Genomic DNA, 15,854 nt, shown 5'->3' with positions numbered 1-15,854 from the left:
TTATTAAATTATGTTTTTTTCAGTCTTTTCCTTATCATCTGTTAGAGTTATCAGGATTCCCATCCCCTTAAAGTTTTATAAACAGGCTCATATATGGGCTGCAGTGATGACGTTTCAAAACTTAAGTCTCCATAATGCAGTTTGAATTTGAAAAGTGTGATACAAACTCATATTTACAAATAGATTCACCCTATTATTTCCTTGTCGTCCTGAAGGATGCTCTTTCATATGTGTTTTACTCATGCAGAAGAGTGTTTGAAGTCAGAAATATATAAATAAATAATAGATAAATTAGTTAAATCTGAAATAAAGGTTGCTTATTGGGACAATTTACTCAAAAACCTTTTAAGTGTCATATAACGTTATACTCCAAACCTCGTCTGCATCATGTTCTTCACTGTCTATCAGTTAGTTTAATTCTAAATACCGTCTTACTTCTTTCTTTTTTGCTTAGCGTTACACTCTTCAAACACAGAAGTCTCTGGAAAAGTACTATAATGTATTTAATAGTCTTAATCGTAATATTTTTTACCTGCTCTGAGATTTAATCACCCACAAATGTAATATTTTCTCAGCAAGGAACAAAACAGAAAGATCTCACAATCGTGTAATCCTTAAAAAAGCTGTAATTAAGGCAAAGAACGAAAAATTCAATCAAGATACTTTTATTAAATTGAATTCGCATGAAGAATGTGATCAGAAGTACTCTTCAAACGTATTTACACGTTAGGGCCTTCATGTCCTTCCTTCTTGGCAAATACAAACAGAAGCAGCAAGGTGCGTTCATCCAAAGATGAAAATCAATCATCATATATTTGCAGTCCGAGATAACACGTTTGAAATGACAGCCGGTCACTCCCATGTTTTGACATTCCTCATAATTATCACCCATGTCATGTGGAAACTGGGCTAACTGATGAAGCACGGATACCTGCAGACCAGCCTGTTGCATTCAGCTCCACAATTATACAAACTCTTTATTTCAGTCTTTATTTATAAAACGCCAAATCACAACAAATGTTCTCCTCAGACTCTTTCCAAACAGAGCAGGTCTAGACCGTACTCTATGCTCTATTATTAACAAAGACCCAACATCAAGACAGGATAAGATCCAGTCCCAGTTTACAGACAGGACTCAGTCTGATCTCATCTTAATCCACCATGAGCAGAGCACTTTGCAACATTTAGCAAGTTACAGTGGCAAGGACAAACTTCCTTTAACAGGCAGAAACCTCCAGCAGGACCAGACTCATGTTAGACACACATCTGCTGAGACCGTGTTGGAGAGAGGGATAGAGGGAGATGAAGAGAGAGAGAGATGATAGTGGTTAGACGGATAGTAGTAGTTATAGCAGTTGGAGTAGGGCATGTCCACAGCAGCAGAGATCCAGAGGAACCTACAAGACAAGGGAGCTCAGGGACTCCAGAAAGGTCTATGGTTAGGAACTTTAATGGGACAGGAAGAGTTAAAGTAGGTGATAGGGAGAGAGAGGAGAGAGACGAAAAGATAGGATCCCAGTGTGTCAGTCTAATCCTATAGCAGCATAACTAAGAGCTGGTCCAAGTCTGAGACAAACTTCCTTTAACAGGCAGAAACCTCCAGCAGGACCAGACTCATGTTGCACACACATTTGCTGAGACCGAAGCAGATTTATATGTGAATTTTGACTCCGTTTGTCCTGAACCATGGTGGATATTTTTCAGGGAGTTTTTTTCACATGTGTATTCATATCTTGCTGACGTATACTTTTATATTTCAAGCTTTGAAACCGGAACACACTCCAGAAGAGATCCCTTACATAACTAAGTGAAGGTGTCCGTGATTGAAGAAGTGGATCGTGCTGTAGGGAGGATTCAGTTGTTTATTCTTCTCTTCTGCTGTAAAATCTCAGAAATATTCAAGGTTATTGTAGCATTAATGATCCGAGACGTTTCTTCCGCTCCAGAGAAAACCGAGCACCTGCCATAGAGAAACAAATCTTTGCAGGTAAAAAGACTTTGAATGCAGCGTCACCCAACTGCGTCACCTGAGAGTGAAACACCCGCACATACAGTGAGCTTTGGCTGGTGTTGTGCCTCAACACACGGACACCTCCTGTACGCATGTGTCGCACCAGCCCGGGTATTTTTCCATAAACACAAAATGAAGCTCTCTTTCTGCAGACGGAGCAGGATCCTATGATTATGAAAATGCTTGTCTTCTTATGGAAATGGCGGACATTGACATCAGAGACTTCAGATTTGAATTGTGACTCAAGAGGCAAATCGATGAAGGTGAAGCTGAGGTGAAGGAGTTACAACAGCTTGTTTATATTCTTTAGATAGCCTTAGACTGGATCTGTTCGGGGTTTGATCTTCTGCTTTGAGTCCCAAATGTCTTTTTTTTTTATGTTATAAAAGTGTTTATTGTTCTGGAACAGTGTAAATCGACAGATACTCTCAGTTGTTATGAGCTACTTGTCCTCTTTACATAAAGGTCGGACCAGCAAGTAGAGCCTGTCTAGAAAACATTCAAATGAAGAGTAGCTTTGGGACTTATTTTCAATCAGAGACACCATGCAAAGTGGAGTTTTTATTTCTGTGTTCATCTTTCTTTGACCTTTTGGGCAGAGTGCGGTTTATTAGACACCAGAATCTTGGTTTCTAATTTTCTTTTTTTAGTTGTTTACAACCTTTCCCCCCACCCAAAAACTTTGCATGTATAGAGCTTGTATTATTGCCTTAATTCCTCTCTGTCTTATACAGGTTATTTGTGTTGACAGCTATGGGGTCAAAAGGGGTCCAAGAGCAAATTTAGACCACATCTTTGACAGCTACGAGACAGGCACTAGGCCTTTAATGTGAGAGCTGTTTGTGAACATGTGTGCAAAAGCAAAGTTAGCCCCCTAATTTAACAGCCAGAGCTAAGAAGGGCACAAAAGCACATTTAGGCCCTGAGCACCTTTAGGGTTAAAGAGAGTCCAAGGGCAAATATAGACCACAAATTTGACAGCTAGGGTAAAAATAGAGGCTTATGATGAAATTCAGGCTCAAAATGTGACCGCTATGGGGTTGACTGAGTGGAAAGAGTAAGTTTAGACCCCTAGACAACTAGGGGATTAAAATGTGTCCAACAAGCAGATTTAACCCCCAAATTTCACAGTTAGGGGGTTACTTCAGGCTAAATAGTACATTTAAGCTCATACTTGTAGCTATAAGAGGTTAAAAGAAGTCTAAGAGCAAATTAGCCCCCATATTTGAGATTCAGGTGGTTTAACCCCCTTAATTTGTCTAAAAGTTAATTTAGACCCAAAAATTTAGGTTCAGAGGTCAAAGATGGGTCTAAAAGCAAATGCAAGCCCCAAATTCCAGATTCAGGGAATTAAAATGGGTCTGAAAGAAAAGTTAGCTGAAAAATTGTGATTTCAGAGGATTAAAAAGGGGTCTAAGCAAATTTAACTCCCAAATTTTGGATTCAGGGTTTTAAAAGTTGGTGTGAAAGCACATTTAGGACCCAAATATGACAGCTGGGGGGTTATTTGGGGTACATAAATATAGTTTAAGTGGCCCAACAGAAAACATAGCCCAGTATTTAACATCTTGTGGACTAAAATTAGTTGGAGCCAATTTAGCCCGGAATTTAACTGCTATGGTGTCACCAAGGGTCCAAATGTAAGCCTGTAATGCTACTGCAAGAATAGGACAGAGAGCAAATCAATATATAATAATATAATGTATTTCAGCACAAACATTAGGGTTTTATTTTCATCTTTTGAAATGAGCTGACAAACAGCAGGGTTCCTGTCAGGATAAAGGTCCTGGGTTTTTGTTTCAGGGGGGAAGAAAAGGATCAATGGAGATGTTTGTTTGTAAGTCCGAGTTTGAGTCACAACAAAAACAAACAGGACAACCACAGGAACCCTCAATCCAGCCACAAACACTGCTGTCAGAAATATGTTCCGCCCGAGGCTGAGGCTCTGCTGAGGTTTAACTACAACATACGCAAACTAGAATTTAAATAGAATTTGAGTACACGGGGAGGACAGTGCCACGGCGATGTGTTTGTTGTTGGAGGAGGATGCTTCTATGATTTCACCTTGTAAATAATGTTTATTGAGATTTCTGTGTCAGAGAAAACAACATCACATAAATCTACAGAACATCCAGAGAAAGTTTGAAGGTCGCAGTCAGTCACATGTTGCAGTTGCTGCCGGTGTCTCTGTGGACAGACAGGCTGTCTGTGTCTGGTTTCATTGTCTGGACTCCAGCTGTGAGGAACACTCTGAAGACTCGACCCATTAACTTTCAATACACACACACACACACACACACACACACACACACACACACACACACACACACACTCACACTCACACTCACACTCACCCTCACACTCTCAGTCTGGAGTCATTAGTGACCATATCTGGCGTGTTAAAGTGTAGTAATAGATCTTATTATCAAACCTTTACAGCCGGTAGACTTGGCTATTAGCGGATTAACCTTTGTGTTCAGAAGTTGGCTCCATTGTAAAAGCACTGCGCTCCCTGTGTTTGATATCCTGTATCCGATTGAGTGACTGTGTGCTCAGGTAAAACGCAAAACAAACCCACCACTTCAGATACGTCAGCAAAGCAAACACTGTCATTAGTTTGTTAATTTCATCCCCCAGAGGCTTTTGGTGAGTCTCAACTTCACCGTGAGTAGTAGGTTACAAGAGTCTCAAAGTCAAATTCAGGTCCATAAATCAACAGCAAGGGCAGCTGAAAAGGGTCCAAGAGCAAATTTAGACCACAAATGTGACAGTTAGGAGACCAATAGAGGCTGAAAAGGAAATTCAGTCCATCATTTGAAAGCTACAGTGTTAAATAATAATAATAATAATAATAATACATTTTATTTATAAAGCGCTTTTCTAAAAACTCAAAGATGATGCACAAAGGATAAAACATCATATAAAACAACAGAATAATAAAAAAAAAAGGGGTAAAAGAGCAAGTTTCTCCCCCAAATATGATAGCTAGGAGATTAAAATAGGTCCAAAAGCAGATTTAGCCCCCAAATTCAAGCTCATATTGGTGGCTCTGGCTAATTTAAAAAAATTAGAAGGGGTTATAAGCAGGTTTAGCCAAAATATCTTAACTCAGGGTATTAAAAAGGGGTCTAAAATCAAATTTGGCCCCCAATTTTATATTCAGGGGATTGAAAAGAGGTCTTGATCCAAATTTAACCCCAAAATTTTAGATTCATGGGGATAAAAGTTGGTCTAAAACCAAATTTGGCCTCCCAATTTGACAGTTTGGTGGACACTAAAGGCTTGAGTCAACTTAATATCATAATGTGAGCTATAATAGGGTTAAGGAAGTCCTAAGAGCAAATTTAAACCCCAAATCTTATATTAAGGGGATTTATAATTGGTCTAAAAGCTAATTTAACCCCCAAATTTTAGATTCGGAAGATCAGAAAGTGGTCTGTAAGAAAATTTTGCCCCTAAATTGAGCATTCAGGGGATTCAAAATGGGTCAAAGCGTAAACTTAGAACCCAAATATGACAGCAGGGGGGTTATTTGGGACACATAAATGGAGTGTAAGGGGCCCAACAGAAAACTGAGTATTTAACATCTATAGGATTAAAATGAGAGACTTCAGTCTGGCTTACTTAAATGATATAAACCTGAAAAAGAGATGAAGTGTCTTTTGTTGTGAGGTGTTGAGTTTGTCAAACAGCATCATGAAGCAGAGTAGTGTTAAGGAAAAGTCAAGCTTTGTCAACTTTTAAAATGTTTGTTTCTTGAGTGGAGTTTGGTTCGATCAATCCAGGAAGTCTGGATATCTAATCCCTGATGGGTGTGGTATTTGCACCAGCCATGTGTTGATAGCGGTCTCTTTGAAATGAAGAACCCCCTCCTTGCATCAAAATGAGCTTGGCCTCGCACTACTCCTTTATTTACTCTCTGAGTCGAGGTCAGTTGATTTGTGTGTCTCTACATGCAGAGTCACTGTGCTGAGAACAGGCAGCCGTTGTTCCTCACATCTCCCACCTGTTGATTACAGAGGGATTCCCCTCAGGTGCTGCAGAAACCCGACCCTGCATTAATCTACCTGATAGCATCTTTTCTCGCTCAGTAACCGACATCAGCTCCCCTTAGCTGTGGCCCAGATCTCGGTGCCATCAGGAACTCCACCTTAATAAAAAGAATGAATAGTTAAAATAACTCTCACTATGGTTTTGGATTTGTTAGGTATTGCAGCCTTTTTGTAAATCAGGTGTTTTTTATTTGTGAGAGGATTTAATGGATTAAGTGATTAACCACAAATATGTCCCTGAAGCTCTTGCCTTCTGGAGCTAATTTAGAAAAAAATTGTGTTTGTCCTTTTAAATACTATTTATCTATTCTTTGATTTCATCTTTATTATCCTTGAATCTAAATCAAACTTCTTAAAATGCCTTCTTTTGCTTTGTTGTCTTTCTTTTTCCTCTGCCTGTGTTCTTGTTTGAAAGAGTTACAAAGAGTTCCTCGGGTGTCTTTGCACAGAGCTTCTTTTTTTCTGGTGAGAAAATGCCTCTGGGTACCCTGACATTTTGCGGCATGTGTCTGCTTGTGTTTCTGTTTCAGCCCGACCAGTTTGGGAGTCTGGAGAAAGAAACCGTTACTCATTTGAAAGTGAAAATAAAAGTATTACCAATACTGAAACCGGTTGTTTTTGAGCTAGAGAAACAAACGTTTTAGATTTTTCTTTGATGCGCTGCTACATCTCCTGCAAACAGTGCAGAAAGTCCTTATGTGTTCATATTCATAAAAAACAGGATGTCTACTTTCATTCAAATACTACCTTTTTAGATTACGTAAAAAATGCCTGTATAAACATAGCTACCTTTGAATGATAGAAAAGATAAAATAGAGAGAATTATTGAAGAAGTATTTTAAATAAGACTGTTTTGACTTCACAAAATCATAACAGTTCAAGTAAAATTTTCTCAAACTTTGATTTCCAATTTTTTTTTAAGAAATAAAATTCAAACCAAGTTATTAATAAATATGATTTCACTTAGTTTACTTACACGCATATCTATCTATCTATCTATCTATCTATCTATCTATCTATCTATCTATCTATCTATCTATCTATCTATCTATCTATCTATCTATCTATCTATATATAATTTTTTTTTTTAAATCATCCTTTTTCATTTTTGAGGATGTAATTATACCACATTTTCTTTTGCACCTTTTTTTCTCATAAAAACAGGCACTGATATTGTCCAAAAATAACATTTCTGCATTTCAGGAGATATTATCATCCAAAAAATAAATCAATAGCACAATTTGATAAAGTTACTCTGACAAAAAAATGCACTGCTATTCATCTCTTCATCTTCCTGATCTGAATTACTATGAGTATGTTTGAGGGGTCAGGGTTTATTTGTTGTAATTGAAGGTATATCTACACCCCCAGTTATAATATCTAAAGATCCAATGTTAGTTTCCGCACAGGGTCCAAAGTGTTTAGTGGAAACAGAAACTACACCCTCAGATCCATGCTGTGTATTCAGTGTTTTGAGAAACGGTCTCTCCTTTCGTGTAGTTTTGTTTGTCTGAGTCTTCCGCACCTGAGCGAGCGCTGCACTCCTCCCTCCCTCCCTCCCTCCCTCCCTCCCTTCTCTCAGGTTTCACTGTTGTCGCTCAGGTATGTTCTCCTCTGTCCCACTCCGACAGCCCCTCCCCCTCCTGCTCCCTACTCTTCTGTCACCATAACTATGCCCCAGGACAGACACCAAAACTGGTTTCCTAAGATCCTCAGGTGGAATCTGATTGGTTGGTTTTGAGGAGGTGGTGGGATATTGAGAGCTCTGGACAGGAAAGTGAATTAATTTGTTTGTTGATGCTGTTTTCAGGCTGGTTTGGTGTCTTTGGCTGTGATGTAGAAAATCTCTCTCTTTTTTTTTTTTACAACAGACAATACTGAAAGTTTTTAACGTATTTAACAGTTTAACCTTTTTAAATGTCCTCTAAAGGTTCTGTTCAGATAACTTCAGACTACAGCTGGAGCTTCTGTTCTTTCCTCCCTGGGCTGTATTTGTTGTAGCTCTTTTTATTCCTCCCTGTCGATACCGGAGAGAGAGAACTGTAGGAACTATCTACATATTTTTCAATGTAAACTTATAAGATCACAAGATTTTCTTACTGCCTTTCCTGCTGCAAGTGCTCTACATCTTCAGGTCTGGCATTAGTTCATGCAGCTGGCCCTCTTTACCGAACATTTACCTGTTTCTTGTAAGATCCGATCACTAATGGTCAGTGCTAAGCGAGCGTGCACGAAAATATAAGATGTGCAATAACATCAGTCCATGTCTGTCTGCAGCTGTTCCTCATGTTTTACATCACATCTGTGTTTGCAACATGTCCGTCTTGAATCCGATCCTAGCACCAAATCAATCTAAAGGTAGCCAATACTTTGAGCCTCGTCTGACTGCATCCACTTGATTCTGAAAGCACGGCCACACCCGATCATCCTCCATGTTTGTTTCCACACATTTAGATGATTGTGATGTGTTTACTGCAAATTCACTTCACTAAGCATTGCACTGCTTACTAAACAAATCAACTCAAGACTTGTTTGCTGCTGTAAAGTTTGTGTTTAACCTTCTCTTATGCTTTAACTATGTTTGAACGCGCTTAGAATACCATGGAAAATGACTAAACCCTAAAACATTTCACAAGATCTGCAATGATGCTTCAAATACAGGAAGTATAACCAGGAGCCTTTACTTTCCAGCACACATTGATTGATTGATGAAGTCTAAATGCATCCTTCATGTGTCTTTAAGTTTACATGAGTCAACATGTCCGCCAAAAATATAAGCCAGTCGAGTCAATCATAGATGTAATGATTCCCAGATTTGGCGTCCTTACCCATCGGGGGTCGCCAGATTTGTGTGGTTAAAAGAATGGCTTTGAAAGATGGCATGAAATACCTCTAATGGGTAATGGTTTACATCGCTGGCACAAGTGACATAATTGGCTTCAGACTGGCAGTGTGACTACTGCAGGTGATGCCACGGCTACAAAGGGGTGCCAACACTTAGGATACTACTGTTTGAGCCATGACTCAAAATGGTTTAGAATTACTGCACTTCAATCAATCAAACTTTATTTATACTCGAGAGATCATTGAGAGGCAACTCTCATTTAAAGTGATATTGAATCAAGTACAACAAGGTATCAAATGGGGTGATTTGTGATAGGAAGGTAAAAGCAATTGAGATTAAATAGAAATAAATAGAGGTGTAACGGATTGACTATAAAAAATGAAATGGTACAATCAATTAACAAAGGTACACTCAGCTAAAACGCAACAAAAAGGGGTTAAAAGGTTGAAAATCAAGGTTCTTGTCCAAGAGATAAAAAAGCATTTAGTTCAAGGAGCTGCTGCAGCTTGTTCCAGGAGTTGGAAGCAGAATAACAAAAAGTTCTGACTGAACTCGTGGAACATTCAATTTTCCTAAGAGAGCTGTAAAAAAAATGCAAATGAATATTCCATCTCTCCTGGAGTGAGGACCACCCAACCTTATTGTAAAGAATGCACCGATGTGTGTCACCTTTAATAATAAATGCAGAGTGATAAATGGAGTCATGGCGTTTAAGGGTTGAGGAAGCTGCATCTCCATTTAGTTTTTTTTCCATAGAACGCCAAAAAATATGTTTATTTTACTGACCTAATAATGCAAAATACAATGATTGGATTGATTTAGAAATGTTTCTCCAGATGACTGTGCGCTGACGTGTTAGAGGTTTTGTAATCCTCACAGTACAGTGGAAATGTTGAACTCTGTGTACCATACTGCATTGCGGTCTGTTTCTGGTTCAGGGTTCTGATACACACATCACTGTATCTAGTATGAAAATGTAGACTTGTGAAAAGTCAAAGTCATAGTCTTCTTTATTGTCAAATTACGCCACAGAAGAATGGAGCATTGGTATATCTTTCTTTATAAGGCCGCACTCCAGGAGCTGCCGTCTTATCTATGCTCTTTATTGACTCCTAAAGTCGACAGTGGCTGAAATCTTCGGTCCCATAGACAAATTCTTTTTGTCGTTCCTCGGACTCCCTCTGTCTTTGGTAAAAGTGCATGTTGTGTTTTTTCTCCCCCATCTTGGTCTGAGCTTCAAGGTCACCTAAACTAGATTGTTTAATTTGATTGTTGGATTTTAAAACTAGAATAAAAGATCTGATCAGCTTGTGCACATGTTATAGAGCTTAACACTGCTAATTTATAAACTGATGTAATGGTTACTTGTTACTGTATGTTTTGTCTTGTTCTCAATGTGAAACTTTTTATGCTGCTGTCTTGGCCAGGACTCTCTTGTAAAAGAGACTTTGTATCTCAATGGGATTATTCCTGGTAAAATAAAGGTTAATAAAAAATAAAATAAAAACGGTCTGCAGCACAAGTAACACAGCTGATCAGACTGTGGTGATACCAGCCTGGACTAAGAGCTATGGTTGTCTCCTTTAGTTCCTGCATGTAACACAGAACATTAAAAGAGGAATGACTTCAGGAATATGAAGCAAAAAAAAGACGCTTCCTCCATTATCCCTAAAACACATGAAAAAATAACATCATGAATAAAACATTTGAATCAGAATCCAACAATAAACCAGTAAGATGTTGTTTGCTAGCAAAGACATTTTCTTGTACAGCTTCATCTCAAAAGTCTCCCCGAATTTTCACTCTCAAATTGCAACATAAGGCGTCATAATACTAACAAGATGGGACATCATTTCTTTGGACATGAGGGACGTCTCTTACTGTCTGTGACTTCACTACCATCCGTCCTCTGACATGTTTTTGTAACCGTTTCACAATCTAGGAAACGTTTCTGTGCATGCCTTCAGTGATAACACGCACCTAACACGGATGAATGCGACTGTGACGCAGTGCTTTTGTTAAGCATATGTATTCTTTTGGTGTGGCACCTTGTTTGACTGCATGTTGAGGACTTTGACATCAGGTACTGTCGCCTGAAGATTAACACTCTTTCAAAGTTCTTTAAGTCGACTTAACTCCAACACGAGTGTTACTGGAAGACTCCTGACAACTACTGTTCAATAGCTTTATCAAGTTCCTCCTTTCAAAGAGACATAATGAGTTTTTGTTTTATATTTAATGAAGTGTTCAATAGTATCCCTGTGGTGTCAATTTGAGACTAAAAACTGAAGAGTAATTTCTTATTTTTATGACAGAACTGTCTACTATACGTAAACCTGACCCTGAATATGACATAGCTTGAGGTCGAGATACAAAAATGTTCGACCTGCTCCTTTAGAGTATTTTGGGATGCAGTTGAAAAACAGGCTGCACTAGATGCATTGTGATCTTGCAGTTCAATGATCAGCGTACAGCTTCTCAAAGGCTCAGGTTGTCTGAGGACATTGGGAAAAGATTCCACACAGGAAATAAATATTAGTTTTTTAAGATTAAGATCATCATAACTGATTAATTGCTCTCTTTAAAGCCACCAGATGACACTGCTAGTAAGCTCGTTTGAGTTATTTTATTGAGTTTGATTGGAGCTAACCTTTTAAAACACAAAAGTAATACAAAGATACAATAAACATATAAATCCATGCAGTTATTGACAAGCAACATTCCTGCTCTGCTGCGTTAAATTACAGCTTTTGTCAATAGAGTCTGGTGGCTTTGAAGAGGGCGATGTATGAAAAAAGCATGTCACAGGTGCAGCCAGGTCAAGCACCTTGTCTGATAGCTGATGGCTGAAGCAACCAAGTTAAATAATGTAAGAATGTTTCATGCTGAGGACTGTTTTAGCCCTCAAATATGTAAAAATCTATATTTCAGAACCAGCCTGACGGCCAAATTCCACCAGATCCGTGTCCATCCGTCTCCGATCAGTCACGGCACCGGATCTGATAGGTTTCTATTCTAATCAATGTGTTAACTTCCACTGGCTCTGTTCTGTTCTGGCTGCGTCTCTGATCCAGCAGGTCACGTATTTCACTTTAACTACAACAACAAACCGTCATGATGAGTGGAGCCAGGCCTGGAGTCAATAGGTCAGAGGTTTTCAGAGGACCAGAAAGACGACATGGATGAGGAGAGGAGGAGGAGAATCCTTGATTCAGTAATTACCGCGGGAAAAACCTCGGTCACATGACTCCAGCTGACAAGCGGTCCTGTTCCGGACCGCAGCGGATCGGAGACGGAGCGGACAAGGATCTGGTGGAAGTCCCGTGTTAGAAGAATTATATTTTTTGATAAAAAGCTCCAGTGAGGGTTTTTTAACTGCTCATGAAAAAGACTGAAAATAACAGAGAAGCCTCCTTACGACCTACAAGAGCAAACAAGACCATCAGCAATAAGACTGACAATTTCTATGGTGTAATTTTCAATGTCAGAAAACACATACACACCAAAGGGACGTGATCAGTAAAGAGATGAGTAATATCAGTTTGTCCACAGGGGGCGCCAGAATCAGCACAAACCCAAATATCTTTTAAAAAACCTGCTGAATGTTCAGCTGTCATCATCTTTACTCCCCACCCCAGGCTCCCTCCCCCTCTTTCCTCTTTCCTCTACCTTCTCAGGTTCTCTTTAAAAGTCCTCCCCCTCCCTCAGATGCATGTGCAGACTTGTGGGACCAGTCAGAGCTCTATCAGTCAGACCAACATTTGTCGAAATGGTTTGGAAACTCTGACTAAAGGACTCGGGTAGGGCATCATTTTTGCCACTCGTCAGATTCCTGAAGCAATATTTTTGATGTCTAGATCCGCCAACAAGAAATTAAACACTGTACATCAATGAAAGTGGACATATCTCGAGGTGAAAGTTATCTAAGAGTAAATTTAACTCTTCCATTTGTTGTATTGGACTCCTGTACCGTCTCGTCCGGCACTTTCAGGTGTTTATTCTTGGTCACAGGATCAGTGAACCTGCTCACAGGGTAATGGACTCTTCCACATCATTAAACTTTTAACAATGGGAAGCGCTGAGGTGCCAACCTGAGCTAGACTTGGCTCCTGCTTACCAGGATGTGTCTTTTGGGGCTTTCCAAGGAGACTGGAGATTGAGTTTTATGTGTCTTGAGAGGAAGTTTGGATCACTCGACATTAGGATTTTTGCGTTAGAAGTAACATTTTTACTTGTTTCAGGACAGACGCAGAATTTTTTTCTTTTTTCTTATCTTGGCGGTGCTCGAAAACTCTCTCATTTTTTACAATTTTGACGTCAGATGCAAAATTTAGTTCAGTATTTAGCAAACACAGCTAACACAGTGCAAATTATCTTATTAGTCCGTTTCGATTTACTTAAATTTACTCACTTGTAAGGAAAACTTTTGTAACGTATGCACGCAGCCTCGAAACGTCATGTTCCTTATCCTGAACATAGACCTCCTCTTTATTCCTTTAAACAATTAAACTCTGTTGATATCAATAAGAATACAAACATAAGTCTTTTTAAACATGTTCAGTCTTTAATCCAAGTCTGAATGCATGTTTGTATTCCTTATTACCTTTGGTGTTGCAGGAAACAATATAGATAATGTCTGCAGACTACATTTGAATTCTCATTCATAACCGCCCTGGGTTTTTTTTTTTTTTTTTTTGCAGGGTCAAATATGTAGCAGTTGTATGATATGACGTGTGGTTCAGTATCAGAGTTCTTAAGGGGGTGGGGGTCATCCCTATGTTCCCACATTTCTAGGACATTTTCAAAATAACGTCTTGTGTTCCTACATTTCCCTTCAACTTCAGCTACTGCAAACTATGGTTTGCATCCACTTGCTGCACTTCATTTGACTGATCTGACCGGAAGCTAGTCAATGCGAGGCCTCTGTGCTACTTCGTTTGTTTATTTAAAAGGACAATGTGCATTTACATTAAATGTTTGCAATAAACAGAGATTGGCGCACCAGATTTAGGCACGCTCCCTTTTTAAGTAAACCAGAAACTAAAGCCTGTTTCACATTCTCACTCCTTGAAATTTGTAGAATTTTGCAGGAGCTCTTCCCCTGCAATTATCCAGAGCTGCTCGTTCACACATGTCCCAAAAGTGTCTGTAAGCAGGACATGACATCAAAAGCATACTGTGTAATGTTTACACCATGATGGCAGATGAAGCAGCAGAGTCTACACTAATATGACAGTGTTTACATTCATGTCACTGCTGCATGTAAACGGACTAGTGTGCAGCTATCTCGGTGAATTTCCTCCTTCAACCTCGGATGCTTTCACTCATCCTCTTGCGTGTTGCTCTTCCGGGTTTGCATGATGTAAACATGAGGATCTTTCATGAATATTTCCTGCTTCGTTCTCACTTAAACTCACCCTAATTCTTGTGCAAATTCACAAAGGGGGCTGGCATGAAAAAAGTCTGGGTAAATTTCTGCTGTTTCTGTTCGCCTACAAAGAGTTTTGTTTACGTGGTCTGGCCAGGGGATGCAAAAACAGTTTGATGGGTTTAATAAAATGAGTACCTCTGACCTAGTCACTCTCCTGAAGGTGTGTTCAGAGTTAAGCTACAGCATGTGTGTTTTTATACTCATGAAGAAACCTGTCAGCTTACGCAACCTGTGACTCATTTAATTGTTTTTTAACCCTTTGGCGCCGTAAAATATGATATTAATGTGAATGCATTCATAATAATCTTAAGAAACAGTTAACGGTTGTTCATCTGGCTTTTCTAGTTGTTCTCACCTAGATTAAAAAATGCTGTGAAACCTGATGAAGGCTTTACATGGGGTTGGGGTTTCTGTATTGTACTGTAGTGTGTCGTGTTAACTCGGAGCATTCAATTAAAAACAGGACCCGGGTTTGGAGTCCGATCTGATAAGGTTGGTGTCAGGTTTCATCTAAAAATAGACACGCTTCATTTTTCAGCTAAATAAAGCTCGGGTTGAACCTCTGATTGTGAAGACACCTGAGTAGAGGGTGTGTTCACATTCCTGTATATTCTGTTTTAGCATGACACTTAAACACACAAAGACTGGCTGCAGCGTCATCACACATGCTTCATGTGACTTCTGAAACCGACCTGTCAGAAGACTTTGTTTACGGAACATCAGTGGAAGTACTCGTGTACCAAGGTGGATTTTTGTGTCATAAGTTGCCTCTAATTTAAATACACTAAATATTTTACCCATCAGTTGTGCAGATTAATTTTAATGAAGTGAGCAGCTACATGTAATCTCTCCCGTCCTGATTTATCTGTATCCTTGTTCCCTCCGTTCTCCTCGTACTTGATAAATAATCCCTTGTGATTATATTTGGTTTTCTTTAAAGTTCAAAGTCAAGTCAGTTTGTCACTTTCAAACCCGTCAGACTTGTCGCCAGTGTTGTTGCACCATTAACTTCTTATATTTATCTTTCCTCTGGCATTTGTCCTCACCCTGTTATCTCTTGTGTGCAGCTTTAACAATGAGTTGTGATTCATTTCTTTCGTAAGTGTCCAATACTTTCTGGCTCAAAATGTCGACTTAATTTGTTTTAAAAGATGAATACAATAGGAAAATATTAATGCTTTAAAACATTAGACCTTATAAGTCAGCCTGGCTTTTCTGATGTTTTATAATTTGAATATTTCAACTTTTATTCTATTTTTTTATATGTTAACAATTTGATTCCTTTTGTTAGTCGTGAACTCAGAGTCATTACCTTTTATTATTCCAACACAATATAAAAGTAACTGCATCAGGAGCGCAGATCGGATTATTATGTCTCTAATGGATGCTATCAATCATGGAGAATATTTCAAAATGTCGCAGCCGGTGTTTAACAATGGATTTAACACTTGTTTAGAGATTTAAGATTGAACTTCTGAGCTACCTGAGCTGCTGCAACCCCTGAAATGTTAGCAG

General features: G+C 39.0%; 1 protein-coding gene across 1 annotated transcript in view; it reads left to right on the top strand.

The window, feature by feature from the left end:
- Positions 1-15,854, top strand: part of atp8b1 (ATPase phospholipid transporting 8B1) — a 36,219-nt gene that overhangs the window by 765 nt on the left and 19,600 nt on the right. The window lies entirely within an intron of this gene.

The sequence above is a fragment of the Notolabrus celidotus genome, chromosome 19 (genome assembly GCF_009762535.1).
Source record: "Notolabrus celidotus isolate fNotCel1 chromosome 19, fNotCel1.pri, whole genome shotgun sequence".
NCBI lineage: Eukaryota > Metazoa > Chordata > Actinopteri > Labriformes > Labridae > Notolabrus > Notolabrus celidotus.
The sequence above is the reverse complement of the archived record's forward strand: the minus strand, read 5'-3'. Positions and strand labels throughout refer to the sequence as shown.